This window comes from Dendrobates tinctorius, unplaced genomic scaffold (genome assembly GCF_039654945.1).
Source record: "Dendrobates tinctorius isolate UK_male_01 unplaced genomic scaffold, ASM3965494v1 ptg000138l, whole genome shotgun sequence".
Lineage (NCBI taxonomy): Eukaryota > Metazoa > Chordata > Amphibia > Anura > Dendrobatidae > Dendrobates > Dendrobates tinctorius.
The window spans coordinates 11,294,552-11,305,501 of NW_027361806.1; positions in this window are offsets into that span (position 1 = coordinate 11,294,552).

The window sequence follows — 10,950 nt, forward strand, 5'->3', positions numbered from 1 at the left end:
TTTGCACAATTCCCCACTATGATACGTTGTGCGTTCGCCATCTCATTAGCGGAGTGCGCGCCGGGCTCCTATGTAATCAATTAGCAATTAGGCTCAGCGTAGCCCCCTGCATTGAACTTCAGTAGTTGTACCCCGGCATCCCTGTGTGTGCAGAGAAATTGATTCCCCCCATGGGATGAAAGGTTGTCTCAGCTCATTACTGGAGTACAGGCAAGAAATACATTCCTGTTTTTGTGCGTTCTGTATTCTATAATTGATTTTACAGTAAAACCAGGAGATGACCACAGAAGATACCGGCACACGGTGAAAACCGGGAATACAATGTGTCTGTCCCTTTAAGTTTTTCCTGATTGCAGCCTCTGTCCCTATGGAGCCGCCATCTTCACAAATTTCATGTAGATTGAACTTTTCCACATTTGCACTTACGACTTTCTATCATACATCGTGTTGCAAATTCTCATCTTTTATAAGATCTCTGCTTGCTGCGTGTGAATAGATGCCGCTCCGTTTATGCTACAGTTTGCAGCAGATCTTGAAGAGTTAACGCTGTTCACAGCCTAGAAAATTGCAATTGACAACAAGTGAGTTTCCATAGTCGGTGGTCTGCGCTCCTCTCCCCCTCCTGTACCTAATCACACCCCTCCATTATCTAATTACTACCACTAGATAGTCAGGTTTGGGGCAAATCAGAGGAACAGACATCAATAAATGAGAAGCAGACACAGAATACTTCAATCCCAGAACTTCACTGTCTGAATTGAAAAGGGTATTAGTAAAAAACAAGGTTTCTATCTTTTACAAACAGCACCACCCTTGTTTACAGGTTGTGTCTGGTATTACAACTGATCCCCATTCAATTCAATGCATCTAAGCTGCAGTACCAGACACAACCCATAGACAGGGGTGGCGCTGTTTCTGGAAGAAAGAAGCTATGGTTCTATAAGCCTATACTGCACATCACTCTCATTCCCTTCTTGTGAGGTCCACACCATCAGGCTCTTCCGTCCCCTCTCCCTCAGAGTAGCGGTCATATACCGGCCCCCAGGCTCACCCACCCACTTCCTTGACCACTTTTCAGCCTGGCTGCCGCACTTCATGTCCTCAGAACTTCCAACCCTTATCCTGGGAGACTTCAACATCCCCATTAACAGCCCTACTTCCACATCTGCATCCCAGCTTCTATCACTAACCACTTCTCTTGGCCTCTCGCAGCTTTCAACCTCTGAGACACACAAGGACGATAACACCCTTGATCTGGTCTTCGGCCGACTCTGTTCAGTCTCCCAACTAAAAAACTCACCGCTTCCACGCTCTGACCACAACATTCTCTCCTTCACGCTCACAAATCCTCGCCCACCCCAGCTCACTCCTACCTACCACACAGTCAGAAATCTACAAGCTATTAACCCTCAGACACTTTCAGATTCCCTACACTCATCTCTGTCCCCAATCTCCTCTCTTTCCTGTCCTAATCTGGCTGTTCATCACTACAATGACACTCTTACAAGCACCCTTGACCAAGTAGCTCCCCTCACCCTCAGAACCTCCAAGCACAGAGTGAAACAGCCCTGGCTCACATCGCAAACTCAACTTCTCCAGCGATGCTCTAGGAGTGCTGAACGCCTATGGAGAAAAACTCACACACCAGAAGACTTCATCCACTTCAAATTTATGTTAAGGACATATAACTCTGCCCTTCACCTCACCAAACAGACCTACTTCACCACCCTGATCTCCTCACTAGCCAACAACCCCAAGAAACTTTTTGACACTTTTCACTCCCTCCTCAGGCCAAAAGCACAAGCCCCTATCACAGACATTTGTGCTGATGACCTGGCCTCCCACTTTACAGAAAAAATAGATAATATCCATCAAGATATCTTCTCTCAACCACCAAGTGCTGTGACTCCAAGCCCTTCCTGCATCTCCCCTGGCTCACTTTCCACATTTGATCCCATCACAGAAGAAGTCTCCAGACTCCTCTCTTCTTCCCGTCCGACTACATGCACTACCGACCCCATGCCCTCACATCTCCTCCAGTCTCTCTCTCCAGTCATCACAACCCACCTAACTACAATCTTTAATCTCTCCCTCTCCTCGGGCATTTTCCCATCCTCCTTCAAACACGCCATTGTTACTCCATTACTAAAGAAACCCGCTCTCGACCCATCCTGCACAAACAACTACAGACCAGTCTCCAATCACCCCTTCATCTCTAAACTTTTGGAGCGCCTAGTTTACTCCCGCCTTACCCGTTACCTCTCCACTCACTCCCTTCTAGACCCTTCACAGTCCGGCTTCTGCTCCCTACATTCGACTGAAACTGCACTCATCAAAGTGACCAATGACCTTCTGACAGCAAAACGTAATGGTGACCACTCTCTGCTCATTCTTCTTGACCTATCTGCAGCTTTCGATACTGTTGACCACCATCTCCTACTCTCTAGGCTCCAGTCACTAGGCATTCAGGACAGTGCTCTCTCCTGGTTCTCTTCCTATCTCTCTGACCGCTCCTTCAGTGTTTTGTTCTCTGGCTCCACGTCATCTCCTCTTCCTCTTGCTGTCGGGGTACCTCAGGGCTCAGTCCTTGGCCCCCTTCTCTTCTCTCTCTTCACTGCCCCAATTGGACAGACCATCAGCAGATTTGGCTTTAGGTACCATCTTTATGCTGATGACACACAACTATATACGTCTTCCCCCGACCTTACCCCCGCTGTATTACAGAACGCCAGTGACTGTCTGTCCGCAGTCTCCAATATCATGTCCACTCTCTATCTGAAACTCAACCTCTCTAAAACTGAACTTCTTCTGCTCCCGCCGTCTACTAACCTCCCTAAATCTGATATTTCCCTCTCCGTGGGTGGTACCACAATAACACCCCGGCAGCAGGTGTGCTGTCTGGGTGTTATGTTTGATACCAATCTCCCCTTCACATCCCATATACAATCTCTTGCCCGCTCTTGCCACTTACACCTAAAGAACATCTCTAGAATCCGCCCTTTTCTCACTATGGAAACAACAAAAACCCTCACTGTTGCATTGATCTACTCCCGCCTGGATTACTGCAACGCTCTATTAATTGGCCTCCCCGTCACTCGACTATCCCCTCTGGAGTCCATACTTAATGCAGCAGCCAGGATCGTCCATCTGGCTAATCGGTACTCGGACATGTCCGCTCTTCGTCAGTCATTACACTGGCTGCCCATTCATTATAGGATCCAATTCAAAGTACTTGTTCTCACTCACAAAGCTCTCCACGGAGCGGCACCCCCCTACATCTCTTCCCTCATTTCTGTCTATCGGCCTAGCCGATCGCTGCGCTCTGCAAACGACTTTCGACTAACCTCTGCACTAATCCACACCTCCCACTCCCGACTCCAAGACTTCTCCCGTGCTGCGCCAATCCTCTGGAATGCTCTACCCCAAGAAATCAGGACTATCCACAATTTGCATAGTTTTAGGTGCTCCCTCAAAACACACTTGTTCAGAGCAGCCTATCACGTTCACTAATCAAAGTCATTCTATGTATAAGTGTGTAGTCCATTCACTTTCTCCATCCATCCTTCACTCCCTCAAGATGGCTGGACCTTCACTGTAAATACACCCCTGTACTCTGCATCTCCCTCATCTCATTGTAGATTGTAAGCTCTCACGAGCAGGGTCGTCTTATTTCGTCTTATTTTGCTTTAATTATTGTATTGTTATCGTTGTTACTTATGACTTGTGTTTTGAAACTGTTAAACTGTAAAGCGCTGCGGAATATGTTGGCGCTATATAAATAAAGATTATTATTATTATTATACTGTACATCCTCTTTTGAAAATGAGACAGGAGTTGATTAAACAGGGACTTTTGGAAGAAGTCCACTAAATTGACCCCTAGCGCGGAGATCCGTTGCGTAATGGAGGACTTTTAATACGCACAATGCAGCTATCTTGGCACTCATGTGAAGACCACCTACAGGCCGAGCTTCATAGAACAACGCGATTTACACAATATCCTGCAGTTCTACAGTTTAGCAGAATATAGAATGAGCGATAAAGTTTCCAAAGGAGACTGAAAATGAAAACAAAATAAAAAAATCAAAAAAGTTTTCATTAATAAAAAAATAAAACTTGTACTTTTTGAATTTTTTAAACATATTATCAAAAACTATTTTTTTATTTTACTGTTAGTTTTTTTAACTTCTTATTATTATTACAAACTTTTTTATTCTACTTTTAGATTTAAAAAAATTATTATTATTATTATTACAACCTTTTTTTATTTTACTTTTAGATTTTTGTAAACATATTATCATTATTATTATTACTCATAAAAACTTAAAAAAAATCTAAAACTAAAATAAAATAATAAACGTTTTCATTATTATTAATAAAATAAATAAATAATAATAACAATAATAAACATATATATAAAATTGGCAGATTCAAGTCTAAAAAATGAAAAAAAGTTTTAATAAAAAAATATATAAATTCAACCTCTCTTCCCCTGTTTCCTCAGTTTTAAAGAAAAAAGAAAAATATTATTTGTTATCACTGCATATGTAAAAGTGAAATCTATCAAAATCTAAGGTTAAGGCTATGTGCACACAGTGCGGATCCTCCCGCGGATTTTTCCGCCCGGATTTTACTAAATCCGCAGGTCAAATGACCTGCATTTTTCCTGCGGATTTCCTTTTTTTTTGCGGTTTTACTGCCGTTTTTGTGCGGTTTTCCACTGTGGTTTTCCACCTGCGTATTTGTAGAATGGAACAGGTCTTAGAAAATGGCGCCACAAACCACACCTTTGACCTTTTATGGAGTTTTTAGAATAAATGCAGCGTATTCGCTTGTGATTATTCAGCCCCGGCGTTGTAGCCCATATTCCCTCTATGCAGAAAAAAATCCCCTGCGGAAATGACTCTGAGCGGCAGATGTGACGTTGTAGATGTCAATTTTCTGCAAAAAGGGTGAAAGGTGCAGAAATTCCGCACTTTTTGTATGATATTTACACAGCACATGGTGGAGTACGCTTATTTCCAGCTTTTGTACAGCAGTAATGCCGCAGCCTCCAGACCCAGGACTTGATTTAGCAGCCCCGTGGCACTACAAGTCCCATGCATCTCCCTGATTGAGTAATAAAGCACTCCGCTATGACGGGGTAATTTGAGGAGGATTGAACCTCATTGATTGGCTCGGAGGGGCTATTGGTAGTCTGACTATGAACAAGCGGACATCTAATCATTAATGACAGCGTCTCCTCTCCCATCCCCTCCCCCGGCCCTCCGAAGAATCAATGAGGGTCTTTTCAAGGAACCCTGCACAGTGAAAGCTCAGCATCACCAGGAAACTTAAAGCCCAATTACTACGCATTACCTTCTCGGGTTGCTATGGAGAAGTCACCGCTTCGGGTGATGGGGGGGGGCTTTCTAGGAAGGTAAATGGATTTGATATATATCAGAAAATCCTGAACACTCTGAAGAGCAGGAAATGAAAGAGCAGGGGGTGCAGAGATCAGCAGGGGGCGCAGAGATCAGCAGGGGGCGCAGAGATCAGCAGGGAGTGATCATTCCCGCAACCTGCAAAATTGACATTCATGTTAGTGGCCGGTTACAATAAAATCTCGCCATGGCTTGTGAAAAAAGCACTGGGGTATAATTATTGACTCCTCACTGCAAGTCCGGAGGCAGACATGGAGGAGCAAAACTGCAGATGTACAAAGAAAGAAGAATGCCTTTAAAGGGATCCCCGATCTTTGGGCTTTTTCAGAACACAGTGTGTCAGATACGTGTGGTGAGTTTTCACTGGTACACATACCGAAACCTGAGAAGCAGCGGTACATTGAGAGCTGTTCCCCGGCGCCTCGTGCTGAAGACCGCTGTTATCATTCTCCCCCACTATGAGGGTTATATTTAACTGGTAACAACGACAGTAGGCAGGGCTGATGGGACTACTATTCCCATCAGCCTACACCTGCTGCCGCTAATAACAGTAAGAGCAGGAGCGGCTGGGCTGATGGAAGTATTCATCACCCGTCGCCTGCGCTATAAATAAATAATTTTAAAAAAACAGCATTGGTTCCCCTGTATTTTTTGATAGCCAGACAGGCAAAACTGACAGCTGGGGGCTGCAACCCTCAGCTGTCAGCTTAAGCAAAGCTCATTATCAAGAATAGAGGGGTCCTACGCTGTTTTTTAAAAAAAATTAAATAAATAATTTAAAAAATGGCGTGGGATCCCCCCTATTTTTGACAACCAACTATACTAAAGCAGATAGCTGGGGGATGGTATTCTCAGGCTGGTAAGGGGCCATGGATATTGCCACCACTCAGCCAAAAAATAGCAGCACAGAAAAAGCACATCTATTAGATGTGCTAATTCTGGTGCTTTGCTCGGCTCTTCCCACTTGCCCTGTAGTGGTGGCAAGAGGGGTTCATATTTGTAGGGTTGATGTCACCTTTGACATCAAGCCCACAGTTTAGATGTGCTAATTCTGGTACTTTGCTCGCATCTTCCCACTTGCCCTGTAGCGGTGGCAAGAGGAGTTCATATTTGTGGGGTTGACGTCACCTTTGACATCAAGCCCACGGATTAGTAATGGAGAGGTGTCTATAATACACCTTTCCATTACTAATCATATAAGTTATATGGTAAATAAAGACACAGCCAAAATAAAATCTTTTATTAGAAATAAATCAAAACACACTTTTCCATTTTTTTTTAAATAACAAACACAGTTATACACACCTAACGTCCATTCCAATGAAGCCCTCGTCTCCTGTAATAAAACAAAAATAAAAACCAACAATATCCCTCACCTCTCTGTCATTCTGTCCCATGCCATAATCCATGTCTGGGGGATAAATAGTTTTCAACCTGGACGGTGCCAAGATGCGACCATCCAGGCTGAAAACCACTGGGAGAATGAGTTGCTGCAAGCACAGCATCAGTGACTGGTGGTGACATCATCGAGGTTACTGCTGGTCACTGAGGCAGCGTTCCCAGCTGCGCTGAAATGCGATGACCTCAGCACCATGAGAAAAAGTCACTGACTTCACCGCAGTTCAGCTCAGTGAGCTCACTGTAAATCATTGAATATGGTTATAGGTATGGTCTATATATGGTCTATAACATGCCTCTCCATTACTAACCTATGGGCTTGATGTCACCAGACAATACAAAGGTGACATCAACCCCAGAAATATGAACCCCAATTGCCACCGCCACAGGGCAAGTGGGAAGAGCCAAGCAAAATGATAGAATTGACACGTCTAATAGTTGTGCCTTTTCTGGGTGGCTGCGGGCTGCTATTTTTAGGCTGGAGGGGGCTAATATCCATGGCCCCTTACCAGCCTGAGAATACCAGCCCCCCAGCTGTCTGCTTTAGCAAGGCTGGCTGTCAAAAATGGGGGTGGACCCCACGCCTTTTTTTACATTATTTCTTTAAATAATTCTTAAAAATATCATGCAGATGTCTCTATTCTTGATAATCAGCCATGCTGAAGCTGAACATCCAGATGTTATAACCGCAGAGATCCTCTCTCCTGTGTCCCCATGACTGTGCTTTCTGTCTTGTGATGAAGTCACCTTGACCATTGTGAGGACACGACACTGTGAGAGGTTCTTAAAGAGTAAAAGGCTCTTTAATCCAATAGGACACTTTTAGGCACAATTGTGCAGGAACCTCCATGTTAGGCTCTGCTGTAATGGTATTGGTATGGCATTGTATGACATGTTAAATGTCATCTGTCAGCAGGTAATCTGTACAGAGCATGAGATAGGGGCTGAAATACTGAATTCAGGGATGTGTCACTTATTAGGCTGTTGTTTATTTACAATGAAGGTTTTATCACCAGGAGATTATCACTGCCAGGACTACAGCTCCTGTGAGCCCTGGTCTGACCACATCCCCAGCCCTGATAGCCTGATTGTCAATAGACAGTGTGCACAGAAAGCTGTGATGTGGGGAGGTTTAATTCTGGGCTCGGGGGACTGTATGGCACAATTATTAAGTCACATATGGTACTCAAAATAAAATAAATGACGATTGCTGCATCTCAGTCTGTTGGGGGTTATACTGCACATATTGACTACTTCACGTGTCTGCAGACTCAGAGTTGTCAGTGATCATCGCCCTCTGGTTCCTGGTGTTTGTGCAGACAGATAATTCACTGCACACGCCGCTTGTCATCCACTCATTAAAAAAAAAGTCTGTGCGAGGGTCTCACCGCTGAGGCGAACAGTGGGGCAGATTTACTATTTATGTCTTTCTTTGTACTTTCTAAATCAAGATGATTCTAATTGTGTGAAATTTACGCTCTGCACAGAATAGATTTAGCGCATTGACGCTTGCGCCACGCTGTGCCGGAACCGCTGCTTTACATGATGTTCTCAGTCAAAACCACGTTGGAAAAACTGCCAAATTTTTGAATCAGAATGAAACTTTACATTTAATTGGGAACAGAAGTTTCAACAAACTTTGCATCAATCAATAGTAGAGACGAATATATGAAACTTTGTAACAGATCTTATCAGAAAAATCTGCTTCTATCTCCACGTATGAGCCACTTCTTCCTCTCTCCCTGCCTCCTGAACTTTTATGTTTAAGGGCACCATATCAGGAATTGCTAGTAAAGAAGGAAGACTGGAGAGATGGAACTGTAGGTGTGAAATCTCATCATGACATCTGTGCTACATGGAGACAAGCAGAGATGCAAATTGCGTTTTCAGAGAGAAAGAGGACTTTACCTCTATAGCGCCACCTGATGGAAGTAGCAATCCAAAAAGTCACTATCGACCCATTAGCGATCCTTGAAATGTGACTTAGGATTATTTCCAACAGGTGACGCTATTGAGTTCAAGTCCTCTTCCTCTCAGAAGAGCCAATTTGCATATTACATTTCCCAGAGGGGCATTGCACGCCAAAAAATCCTCCATAACTTGGAATGCCAGAGCCGACATGACACTCTACAAAAGGAGAAATATGATTGCTGTACTAAGCTTATTGCTGCATTCATGTACTGATGATGGTTATGGTGCTGCATTCATGTACTGATGGCGGTTCTGACCCTGCATTCATGTACTGATGGCGGTTCTGACCCTGCATTCATGTACTGATGGCGTTTCTGGCCCTGCATTCATGGACTGATGGTGGTTCTGGCCCTGCATTCATGGACTGATGGCGGTTCTGGCCCTGCATTCTTCTACCGATGGTGGCTTTGGCACTGAATTCATGTACTCATGGTGGTTCTAGCAGACAATTCATCCACTGATAGCAATTCGGGAGCTGCATTCATGTACTGATGATAGTTATGGTGCTGCATTCATGTACTGATGATGGTTATGGTGCTGCATTCATCTACTGATGGTGGTTCTGACCCTGCATTCATCTACTGATGGTGGTTCTGACCCTGCATTCATGTACTGATGGTGGTTCTGACCCTGCATTCATGTACTGATGGTGGTTCTGACCCTGCATTCATGTACTGATGGCGGTTCTGGCCCTGCATTCTTCTACCGATGGTGGCTTTGGCACTGAATTCATGTACTCATGGTGGTTCTAGCAGACAATTCATCCACTGATAGCAATTCTGGAGCTGCATTCATGTACTGATGATGGTTATGGTGCTGCATTCATGTACTGATGGCGGTTCTGACCCTGCATTCATGTACTGATGGCGGTTCTGAACCTGCATTCATGTACTGATGGCGGTTCTGGCCCTGCACTCTTCTACCGATGGTGGCTTTGGCACTGAATTCATGTACTCATGGTGGTTCTAGCAGACAATTCATCCACTGATAGCAATTCTGGAGCTGCATTCATGTACTGATGATGGTTATGGTGCTGCATTCATCTACTGATGGTGGTTCTGACCCTGCATTCATGTACTGATGGTGGTTGTGACACTGAATTCATGTACTGATGGCGGTTCTGACCCTGCATTCATGTACTGATGGCGGTTCTGACCCTGCATTCTTCTACGGATGGTGGTTTTGGCAGTCATGGTGGTTCTAGCAGACAATTCATCCACTGATCGCAATTCTGGAGCTGCATTCATGTACTGATGGTAGTTTTGGTTCTGTATCCATGTACTGATGATTGTTCTGATCTTATATAACATGCTTCATGGTTATGTAAAACTGAAAAATCCTCAAAACAGAGAGTTTTGAGATAATGATAGGGGTTTGGCAGATTTCTACTCCAAAATCTCAGTGTAAGTTAGGGTGTGTTTACACCACATTTTTTTCAGCAGAAAGTGAGAAGAAACTTTGCCAAATCATTCTGAAATACTCAAAACTTGGTTCTAGTGGTGTATCAATGATGGTTATTCTGGTGATGTATTCATGTACCGTAAGTACCCCTTTAATTTTTTTGCGTACCTTGGGATTGGTTCAGAATGGCAATGTGGTCCTTACACTGAAAAATGTGGTACCATAGAAGGGAAAAAAGTTAGTGAAAATCATAACAAAAGTTACATAATAGCCATAGTGTGACGCCTCCTGTACGCACACATGGCAGCTCACTGTGCTGAAACGACTGTTACGCTTTAAATATTACTCATATTCGAAAGTGAATAAGTAAAATGAGTTAGAAAGAAAGTGCAAATAAATTATAAACTGCCAAGAAAAATATGTCAACTGGTAAAATAAATCAAAGATAAGACTCATAACAGGGATAATAAGTCTTCCTCATGGGTCCACAGGCTGGAATGGACAATAATCCAGAAACCAGTATAACCATCCAAACCAGTCTTTGCTAATAAATAAAAATAAAAAAATTATATAAAGTTTGAAAAAAAATGATCATCATGAAGGTGATGGTGCTGAGAAATTAAAGGTTTTTGGACATGGTCTTCCATGTGACGCTTATCTCCATCCTTGAACCCAATAACGGGGCTTGATTTTCCATGGAAACACGCAGTCCCGTCAGATATAATGACACCAATCAGGCAGCTCCGATGGGTGTGACA